Consider the following 11,458-nt stretch of genomic DNA (forward strand, 5'->3'; position numbering starts at 1 on the left):
TCCAGGGCGCGCTGCGCGCTCCGCCCGGCCGCGCCCGCTGGGCCGGGCCTGCGCCGCGGGCAGGCGGCGCGGCCGCGCGGGCCGCGGCGCGGGGCGGGGCGCGGCGGACCCGCCAATGGCGTGGCGGCGCCGGGCGGGGCGGGGCGGTGGGGGCCGGCGGCGGCCGGGCCCTTAAAGGCGCCGCCGCCCCTTTGTAGCCGCGCGGGGGGCGCTTCGCCGCCGGGGCCGGCCGGGGCCGCCTCACGCCCCGCCGGGGACCCATGGCCCTGGCTGCCCGGCGGCGGCTCGGCTCCTCCTGGGAGCAGGGCCGGGCCCCGCCGCCCCCTCCAGCCCCTCGGGCTCCTCGCGTCCCCTCAGGTGCCTCAGCCCCCCTGCAGCCCCCGCTCCCTCGAACGGGGCCGCGCCGAGTCCCGGCCGGCAGCAACCCCGCGCGGCCCGGCGGTGCCGATGCCGCCGCCCCGTCAGCCCCGCGCTCCCGGCTGCCCGCGGCGCGGGTCGGCGGTCCGGCCGCGCAAATGCCGCCTTTGTGCAGAGGCGGTGATGAGGACCGGGGAGCCGTGACCCATCTCTCCCCCTCGGCTGCCGGAGGGCGGACAGGGGGCCGGGGGCTGCCCCGGGGCGGCAGCGGGACGCGTCCCCGGCGGGGCGGGCAGCGCCGCGGGGCGCAGCCCGGGCCCTGCAGCCGGCCCCGCTAACGGCACCCGCGCGCTCCTGCCCCGCAGTTTGTCGCTTCACACCACGGCGCAGCGCTGACCTGCGTTGCCGGTTGCGTTACATACGGCAGAAAGTGCGGCTTGGTAAAACCGTGTCACGGGCATGCAGCGGTAAATGAACTGGTAGAGCCACAGAAGGAATCCGTGCCCCCATGTCCGTCCACCTTCACACGGCTGCGTGACTCCTTTCGCCGCCACGCACACGCCCACCGCCCGCGTTCCCCAGGCCGCCTCAGAGCCGCGGCCGCTGGACGGGACAGCACAGCACACCTCTGCTCCGAGGAGGCCACGCCGAGAGGCACGACCCGGCGTAATCGCAGCGAGCGGGTTTGAGCTGCTTTATGTTTGCCCTTGCCAGATCCATCTAGTGTGCGACTGCAGGGCCGTCGGTTCGGCGCCACGAGCTGCGAGCCCCCGTGCTGACCCAGTGCGTTACCGGCAGCCAGCTTCGCTCCAAGCTGTGCCCACCTCACAACTCCGAAGGCCCCCGAGCGCCCTGTGGGCCAGGCACGCCGCTGCGGGGGGACCCCATCGCCGTCCTGCCCGGCCAGGCCCCAGGAGGAGGTGGGGAGCAGGGACTGCACTGGAAGGGGAGGCAGCAGTGGGAAACAGCGTGCGGGGTTCCCAGAGGGGCCTCGAGCGCGGCCCCGGCCTCGGCACGCAGCATGGTGTCGGCACATGGCGCGGTGTTGGCACATGGTGCGGTGTCGGCACACAACGCGGCGTCGGCACTGTGTGGGGCCTGTGGGGAGAGGCAGGGACGGATGGAAGCAGGCAGGCAGGCAGGCGGGCAAGCCACAAAGCGGCAGGTGAGCAGCCATGGAGGCAGGGAGACGGCAGGGAGGTGAGGAGGTGGGCAGGGGCCCCTATGGGAGCAGGACCCGTGGGGACAGGAGCCCCTGGCATGGAGCTGGGGACCTGCCTGCTCTGGCCAGACCCTGTGCCCTCTGCACACCCCACTGCAGGGCACCCATGTCGAGATGTGCCAGGCTGTGCCATGCCATTCCAGGCTGGGCCATGCTGGACTGTGCTGCACCGTGCCAGGCAGTGCTGGAGCCTGTCATGCCGTGCCATGCCATGCTGAGCCATGCTGTGCCTGACTGTCGGGCTGTACTGTGCCGTGCTGTGCCACGCCATGCCATGCCACGCCGTGCCGTGCTGTGCCACGCCGTGCCAGGCCATGCAGCTGCTCCCAGCCATGCAGTTCCCCGCTCTGCCCCCGCCCCCCCATTAATCAGTAACGCAGCGACGGCAGCTCCCGAGCTGCCGTGTCCTTGCGTTTTATGTCATCCTTATCTCGGGCCCCGATAACCATCTCTACGTTTGTAAAGGTCCCACCCCCACTGTGTCTTTCCGGTAACGAAATGCGGGAAAAAATGGGGGAAATGTCACCTTTTTGACAGAATCGGCCAGAGTTCAGCCTGGGTTGGACATCGGGGAGTAAAATTCTGAAAAGGGCCAAGGGGAGAGGTGTGCAGGGAGGGCGTGGCGGGGGGCTGTGGGGAGCTGTGGGCAGGGTGGGCAGCGCGGGGTGGGCAGCGCAGTGTGGGCAGCGCGGTGTGGGCAGCGTGCCGAGCCGACCCGCCTGGGCCTGCGTACAGGCAGGGGTGGGTGCTGGGCATCTCTCTGCTTTGGAACACGCAGAAATGCCATGGGGCTTGCAAAGAAATGCAGCTGGTGAGTGAAAATGGCTGAGTCCAGTCCAAAAATGGCTGGGTTTGCTATTATTCCGAGGCAAGACACCATGCGTTACCAGACCACTCTCCAGGGCACCCGAAGTCTCTTTACAAACAGGCTGTGTGTGACAGCCCCCAGTTTCCCTGCAGATTTCCGCTATGGAGCCCAAAGGCTAACGATCCGTTTCTCTCCATGCTGCCGTTGCCGCGCATCTCTCGAGCTCACAGTATTTTCCAGGCTGCCTTTCGGCACTAACCAAGTGGGTGTAAAATGAAGCTCCCCCCACACCAGCTACCCCTGCCGTTGTCAGCCTGTGGTGGAAAAGATAAAAGAAAGGAAGAAGAAAAAGAAAGCCCTGGCGTGAGGTGCCTTTGTTCAGAGCAAGTTATGCGTGAAATCTTTTTGTCCTCCCTAAAGGAAGGCAAAAGTTGCAGTTGGTTTGGGGAAAAGGGAGGCAAGTGCAACCCTTCGGAGGCAGAGGTGCTGTGGTGGGCAGGCGGGGAGGGGAGTGGGTGGGCAGACCCTGGTGGGAGCCAGGTGCTGCAGATGCGCTAGTGTCCTTGTCCTTTTTTCCCTTCTCCTTCCCTTTCCCTTTCCCTCCCCTTTCCCTTTGCCCTGGCCCTCTCCCTCTCCCTTTCCCTTTCCCTTTGCCCTGCCCCTGCCCCTTTCCCAGAAGAGCTGGGGTTGGAAGGTGCGTCTGGAGACCAGGCACTCCAACCCCCGCTCAAACCGTGCCACGCGAGTGGGAGCTGGTGGCAGGACGTGTTTTTTTAGGTACTCAACTCCATCCCCTCCTGCCGTTCCTGGGAACTACCAGTCCTCTCTTACAGCGTGGGAACCGTTGCCTAAAAATTAAGATTAATCATACTTTGAATTTTAGCTCCATAGGTTTGCAAAGACCTTCTAAAATGTTTCATAACTTAAATGAAATACAACTTTTTGTTGAACAAAAAACGAACCGCACTGTTTTACTTGATTGTGTATTGATCCCCGTTTCTTTCAGAGAAGCCAGCTGCATTCGGCGCTCTCGGGAGGCACCTAGCCCCCCTTTTTGCTGGCTGGGGTGGTACTTGGCTCGAGCGGGGTCTGTGCCGGCGGCCGTGGGAGAAAGCTCCCGCACAGGAGTGCGGTGTCCCAGCGGCGGGGAGCAGAGCGGCCGCGTGCCCGCCGCGGCGGGGCGGCCGGCCGGCATGGCGGCTGTGCAGGCGCAAGGGGCGTTTGCCAGCACCTTCCGAGGGCTGGGCCGCACCCCTCATCGCCATCAATTAGGCTCGCTTTCAGTTAATAAAGGAAAGATGAAAAATTGATTTTTTTTTCCCTGACAAAACGGTATTTTCAAAATTCAGGAGATAAGGCCTGACTTTGACCTTTTCTTTTTAAACCTGCGCCTGATTACTGCGTTCCACGGTGATGCTGTATTACACATGGTAGTGTCTAATTCTGGCGCCTTGCCAAACTGATGTCAAAATCTTCCTGGTAATCAGCCCACAAATGCATAAATACCAGCGCGCAGCGCAGTTGTAACCAGCATGGCGGGTACGGCGTGGCGCGGCGCTGCTCGCCTGCCGCGTCGCCTGTGCTGGGCCCGCCGCCTCGCGGGCGGTGGGTGGCGGGTGCGCTGGGCTGCCGTCAGCCCCGCTGGAGCCCGCGCGAGGGGAGCGCCCTGCGCTTCTGCCCCGTGGGTGCCGCCTGCTTCGGCAGCCGCCGCGGGGCTCCCCGAGGCCCCCGCGCCCGATGCGCTTTTCTCCCCGCGCGATGGAGGATGCTTGGGTGTCCTCCGACGCCCACGCGAAGGAAACCCCTGCCCTCAGCCGCGCCGCCGGCAGCAGGCGTGGGCACGGCGGGCAGGAGCGGTGCCGCGGAGCCGGCGCGGCCGCTCGCCGCTTCCAGCCTAACGACCCAGCGGGAAGCGGCGTTCCCTGCCCGCCCGGCTGCCTTTGCCAGAGGCTTTCCCCCCGCTCTTGGGGGAGGGAGGAGGGAGGGCTCTTTGTCAGCTTTCCTCCTTCTCCCTGCCTGCAGCCGGGACTCCCCGCGCGCGGCCGGGTGCCCTCGCCTCCCCGGCACAGGCAGCGGTGCGGTGCCGGGGGCCGGTGGCATGGGATGGCCCTGGGGGCTGGCCTGGCCCGGCCGCATTCGCCCCAGGCTTTCTTGCTCGGCATCCTTCTTTTTTTGGCTGTGGCTCCCCTGGGTATTTGAATTTTAATTCCTTTCCTCTTTCGTTCACCGGGGCTCGAGCCGGCAGTTTCCTCCAGCGCCCACGCCCGTCTCTGCGCCTGGGGAGGAGAAGGGCCCTTCGGCGCTGCGGGCGCGCTGGCTGACCCAAACCGCCAGTGGAAGGGTGAGTCCCGGGATTCATCACCCCGCGCTCAGCCCTGCCCGCCCCGCTCCGCTAGTGCCGGTCCTGGCACGGGCACGGCTGAGCTTTCCCTTAAAACAGCTAGCGCGAGCTGGCCGGGGCGGCACGCACGCTTCTCACGCGCTTTTAAACAAATACGGCAACTGTTTTCTTTTGGTCCTTTGAAACTGCTGTCGCAAGTTGGTCCTTCTCTGCAGAGGGCAGAGGGGGCAGCTCCAGCCCCCCGTGACGTCTTCCCAGTGACGGCAGCGCGGCTGGACGCGGCTCCAGAGGGGACTGAAACCCCTGCTGGCCCCGCGCGTACCTGCTGCCCAGGCACTCGCTTTTGCTCGGGAGAAGCAGCACCAACCTTCCTTGTGATTTTTCTCCTCCCGGACAGGATTTTAGTTACGTAGAAGTAAAAGAACGGTTGGACAATGGGGGATTTTTTTTCCCCCGGAGTTTTTCGGGGGTCGGTTTAGAGGGTGAAACAGGCCTGAGAAAGCTGTATCCAGCTCTATCGGTGCGAAGTGGTGAAGAGGGAAAACGGCTCAGGGGCCACCTGGGCGAAGCGAGAGCCCGGCCGGGCTGTTTGCCTCCACTGCCAGCACCCTCTGGCCCCGGCACCCAGGGGCAGAGGCTCCGGGGAGCCTTCCTCAGGTTGATCGGTGGGGAGGGGAAGGAAAGGATTTTTCCTCCCCCCTCACTGCACCAGAAATGGGGTTATGGGCCGGTAGGTCCCAGCCCCAGTGGTACTTGCTAGGGGTTCCCTGAGCAGCCGCCAGCCCCGGTGCCCCGGCCCCGGCGCCCTCGCGGGCAGACGCAGCGGCTCTCCCGGGTGCGCGTGCCGTCCCCGCGGCACCGCGTGGGACACCAGGAGGTGCCGGGTGGAGGCGGGGGCCGGGGCAGGGGGTGGCGGTTGCTTGCGTGGGGGTTTCTGCTCCACGCCTCCCGCGGACAGCCCCGGCTCGGCGCACCCCGCCGCGAGAGGGGTGGCGGAGCCGTCCCGGCGTGGCTGATGGCCCACTTGGCTGGCGCGGGCCATGGTTAAAGATTAAGACTGGATCCAGTTTGCAATATTTATCTTGGGGGCAGGAGGGCCCCGGCTTGTTTGGTTTGTGGGAAATGTTGGGAAACGGTGACACTGGCGTGGAGAGATGCGTCAAGGCTGGCCCCCGCGGGGGTGCGGGGTCCCGCCTGTCCCCCCATGGCGAGCGCGGGATGCGGCCGAGCTGGCCTCGCGGGCAGGACGGGGACAAAACCCAAGGGAGGGGCGCAGAGCAGCCGTGCACCCCGCGGTTAGGACGCGGCCGCTCCACTCCCTGCACAGAGTCCTGCCTCTCCAGTGGGGACAGTGGCCCTGCCTCTCTGCGGGCTTATTTCAAGGATAAATACACTGAGGAATTTATGCGATCAGGCATTAGAGGTGGGAAGCATGCAAGTACCTTAGACGGATAATGCTTTTCCCTTTACATTGCACTAAACGTTACCTTCTAAAACATTAATTAGATTAATAACTGGTTGCCCAGACAATTAACCCAACTTGGGGAACTTCCATACGGATGTACGGGGACAGCGAGCCCTCCAGTTTATATGGAAGTGTGGGGTTTAAATACACCTTGCTGGTGAGCGTCCCCGACGTGCGCAAGAGTGACAAACGATTTTCGGGAGCCGACTTGCGTTTGTGCCGTGCAGGCCAGGCGACCCCTCCAGCGCGACCTGCGCATCAGGAGCAGTCAAGAGCAAGCTGACCCCCACAGAGGGGGTTGTATATGAATACCAGCCACGCTCAGAGAGCAGAAACGCTCCCCGAAACAGGGCTTTGCCCAGGGCGGGTGGGAGGTCTCAGTCAGCCCCGTCCACACGAGGTTTTACCGTGGGCTGTCAGCCGTTATAATAAGAGGGGTTGAGCAAAGTAGTGTAACACGTGTTGTAGAATACTGCATTAATTGGGAGGGAACCAGATTATGTGACAGCTGATTTCTAGTTTTCATAGATATGATATTACAAAGAGTTGGTGGAAACCACTTAGAATCTTTATATGTCCTGGTTAGCACCTAAATTACCACTTTCTATGTAATTTTGGGGTTAAAACATCCCTTAGTGACTATTGCTAGGCAATAAATGCTGACAACATAGATGGATTTGGCAATTGCTCAGGCTTCCGCAGCAGTTAGAGGGAGAACACGTGCAGCTCCTGCCCGGCCGGCGTTTCCCGAAGAGCCTTTGGTAAGGCTTAAAGAGGGACGGGCAGGAGCCAGGTACGCGCTGCATTGCTCTCACAGGCGCTGAAGTAGGCCAAAAAGAGGAATTTGTAGGCACAGGAAGAATGTTCCCGTTAGTAGATATCCTCTTAATTTCATAAAGGCATAAAAGGATCTGATACCCACAAGCTGCCTGTAATAAAAGACTAGAGATCCGAAGCACGTTTTAATGGCGGGCAAATAACCACTGTGAGAACTTAAAAATAAGGCAGCGGTTTCTGCAGCAGTACAAGTCCTTAAATCAGTCCGTTTAAAATCTTAGATTCCTTAAATCAATCGGGACTGCCTTCCAGCTGCAGCACGTGGGCACGGCAGCCGAGCCCCTGCGCGATGTGCCCGGGCAGCGCAGTGCACCCCTGACCAGGGGTCTGCCAGCCTCAGAGAGCCCCTCGCTGTGAGTTTACGTGAACTTCCAAAAACTTCCAGCTGCCCCCTCGGCTGCGGAGCAGGCGCCGTCCCTGCCCGGGATCCTCGGCACGTCCCCGCCGCCGGGGCCGTCGGCTGCTCTCCGCCACGGTGCGCGCCGCCGGCCAGCCGGCTGGCCCCTTCCAGGGCCACCCCCTGCTCGAGGGCTCGGCGGGGGCTGCTGCTCGCTGCAGGGTTTGGGGAGAAGGCGTCAGGACAGCTGTGCCGTCCTCAAGGTCAAGGGCTGCTGTGCTATAACATCGGCTGGGTGGCAGCTAAAGCTCACAGGCTAAAGCGGGGCGATCTGTCCTTCTTATTAGCGCATTGCAGGTGATGGAAGTGGCTGGTAAGATGTTCTTGGGACGTAATTCACTTTAATGAGCAAATACCCCGAGCCAAGCTGTGCGCTGATTTATGTGCTTTGTAATGCCACGTTTCACGCGAGTGCAGAATTTGATCCATCACACCAAGCGTATGGCACTGCGTAATGAAATACGGGGAGTAACAGACGACTCTTTGGCAACTCTTCCGACGAAGTTTTCCAGCAAAGCCTTTTGTTTAAGGCCAGATCCACAGAAAAGCTGGCATGCTGATGCACACGGACTGGAGTCCAAAATTTAGCCCTCAGAATCGCTGCCTGTCTGCTGCCTGCTGTCAGGGACCGCCGCTGCCCACGTGTGCCACAGCCCGCAGTGCCCACGCGCCGGGGCGGCGGGGCGGGAGCCCGTGAAAAGCAGAAGAGGAGAAGTTGCTCAGCGTGTCAGGCCACCACCTACGGACGGGGTCAAGGGCACGAGCCCACCCTGACGGGTGCAGGGAGAGGACGGGAAGGGTGCTGGGGGAGCAACTTCGTCCCAAGCTCTCAAAAAAACCTCAGCACAAGCAAGCGGTGTGTAGTCGATGGCTAAGGGCAAGTACCAAAGAATAGCACCAAAAAAAGTAGGAGCGCTGCCAGGAAGCCCGAGGCGCACGTGAAAGCCCGCTAGCAAGGGAGCCACAAGGCGCCGATAAAACCTCCTGTGCGTCGTTAAGGGCAAGAAGGCGACCGAGGGTGGTTGTTCTGCGGCGAGGGGAGGGGAGGCTGCTGCCGGCGCTGTGCCGCCGCGATGTGCCGGCGAGGGTTCCGCGGGGCTCTGTCCTCGCCAGGTGCCATCCGAGACCTCCGTCAGCAGCTGGCGTGGCGGGCAGAGCGCGCGTTGAGCCGGCGGGCAGCGCTCCGCTGGCAGGAGCTGCGAGCGCGCTGGAGGGCGGGATGAGGGTTCGGAACAATCCCGCGATGTGCTGAGGAGCGCGAAGGAGCGCGGCCGGGAATAATAATTAACGTCGCAGCCAGGGACGGCTCTGGAGAAGAGCGGGCGGCTGGCCACGAGCCGGCCAGAGTGGCCACAAGCCACTCCGGTCAGGAGCAGGCAGGGAGCGGGAGATGCCCCCGGACCGGCGCCTTCCCGGCGCTGGGGCCGGCAGCGACACGCAGGGTTTTGCCCGCTTGCTCGGCTGGGGTGGTGTTTTTCACTCCTTGCGAACCAAGCCGATGTGTCCCAGCGTGGGAACTCATCAAATGCTATTACAGGCCACGGTCCTTCCCAGGCAGTCGCACCACTGCTGCTTGTTTCACGCTGATCCCTGCAGCTCATCCAGCGTTAAACCCTGCAAATATTTCAGAGGGTCAGTTACTCCCGTGTGTGGCTTTTTGATGGGGCATTTTTGGTGTTATTTAACGTCGGTTTCACTGGCATAAAATTCACCTGCAGCTTGCACAAGGACCGTGGAAAAAAGAATAACTAGAACTCCGTATCCCGGCTTCAAGAGAAAAATGCGTCAGTCCGACTTCACTCCGGAGCAGTGCTAGTGCCCGGCCGGAGGCGCGTGGGGCTGGGGTCCACGGGCAGCTCCCCCCAAAGCGGGTGTGGGGGGCACACAGCAGCACCCCAGCTGCCTGCGTCCCCCCACTGCGCCAGCAGGCCCCGGGGGGTTCCGCGGCAGGCAGCTCCCCGGGGACCCCTCTAGCAGCCGACGAGTTTTAATTGCGCTGCGTGAGCCGGGGTTTCCTTCTAATCCAGGGTACGTGAAGCCTCTCTGCAATGGGGAGCTCCGTCCCCTATGGAAATCCCACCCGCAGAGACCACGGACTTGGGAACGTTTCTGAAAACAGGATTTGACGTGCGCTGGATCTTGGATAATTATTTCAGTCGGATTATTGTTGAGCTGGTAAGTGTGCTTGAAGCTGCGGATGGTCTCTGTACTTACCCACTCAGGAGAAAAAAAATCAGTTCTAGCGGGAGAGAGAATTAGCTGTTGGGGCTCGTTAGCACGAAGGGCGATCTGCACTGGTCGGCGTGGTGCTGAAGAAGGCGGGGGGATCTCTGCCTGCCGGCCGGGCGAGCGGGCAGCCGGGGTAGCGGCAGCCGGTCCGCCTGCCCCGAGGCGGCCGCGGAGATGCGGGGCTGCGACCGCGGGACACGGGGCTGCGACCGCGGGATGCGGGGCTGCGGCTGCGGGGAGAGAGCGGGTGAGCCCGGCCGGGTGGGCGCCGGGGCGCGCCTCGGGCGGCACCGGGGCGCCTGCACGCCAGGCACGGGCGCTGCGCCGTCCTCGGAGCACCTGCCGCCGGTGTCTGAGAAGAACCGACAGCCGGGCCTGGCTCCGAACCTCACCTCTCTCATGGCTGACGCCCGTTCGTCCAGCACCTGAAGTGAAACTGGGGCTGTGTGAAGCCATGCTCCTGTTTCGCTCGGGTGGAGTACCCGTGGCGTGCTTCCATACCGCCTGAGCACATTTCCAACCCCACAGCGTATCCTTTAAAATACGGAGGGCTTTTTGATTAAAACGGCGATCTGGTGCTCAGCAGCGTGCCTACGGCGCGGAAACCCTTCCAGCTGTTATTGACGGTAAGCAGCTCAGGAAATTGTAAGAAGGAAGAAGCAGACGCAGCTGAGTTTTACAGACTTCCAATGCACAATAAAACATTTTATTTAAAAACAATGCATTCAATATCGTGTTTTGGCACATGGGTCAATGTTGCAGGCACATTCACACCAAAGAATCGCATCGCTGAGAGATCCCGTGTTGCTCTCCGCAAACGATGCTCACGACGAGGATGCGGTACTCCGCCACGAGAAGAGCCAGGGCCTCGCTCACCAGGGTGCCCACGTAATTACGGGCACGATGCGCTGTGCAGGCCACGCTCGGGCCTCGGGGCTGGGGCCACGTCTGGTAGGGACCACGTCAGCCTGCGGGCCCGATCCCGGCCCCTCCGGCGCCAGCGAGGCTCTCCGTGGGAGCAGGGCTGAACACCAGCTTTGCTTGCAACGTACTTCACACCGTGAGCAGCTTCGCCGTTCACCTGAGACTGTGCCCTGGCCCTTTATGAACATTAGCCATTTAAAAATAAATAATGCTTTTAGTATGGCTGTTAAATAATGAACCTTTTATTACAATTATGGCATTTTTTTGGGTTTTTTTTTAATATTTATCTTTTTTTATTGAAAACAACTCCATCAGGCATTGGACTGTATAGCCATTAGAATAAAGACACATTCATTTACAGAAAACCTGCTTTTTTCTAAACGATTTGTTTTTTGCAACCTTCATTCACAGTTAGTTATATTTCACAAACGCTTGCTTTTTGGTATACTCCACAATTAAAACCGGTAGCCAAAATGACTTTCTCTTAATGTGTCTTGCTACCATTCACTGAAAAGATGCAAGCAAGGAAAATACAAACCCAAGATGTATAAAAGAAGAGAAGGTAACACGTATTTCCACTCTTATGTACAACCCCTGCTCCACATCCCCTGCCCGGCGGCCCGATCCCCCCGACCGCGGCACCCGGCCCCGCACAGCGCCCGCCCCGAGCTCCCGCTGACGGGTGCGGGTCCCCGCCGGCAGCGGGGCTGGGGCAGGCGCGTCCCCGCAGACCCCTCCCTTGGAGCTACTCTGAGGGGCTCCTTTTCATTTCCTAAGCGAAAATGTTTTGTCCTTACACATACCGACCACGCTGCGCTGCGCGTGCTTTCGTGTAGCTGCATCCGCGCGTCTAGACGTTCCGTAACGGTAGCCAGTAT

Source organism: Phaethon aethereus (genome assembly GCF_964289735.1).
Source record: "Phaethon aethereus genome assembly, chromosome: W".
Lineage (NCBI taxonomy): Eukaryota > Metazoa > Chordata > Aves > Phaethontiformes > Phaethontidae > Phaethon > Phaethon aethereus.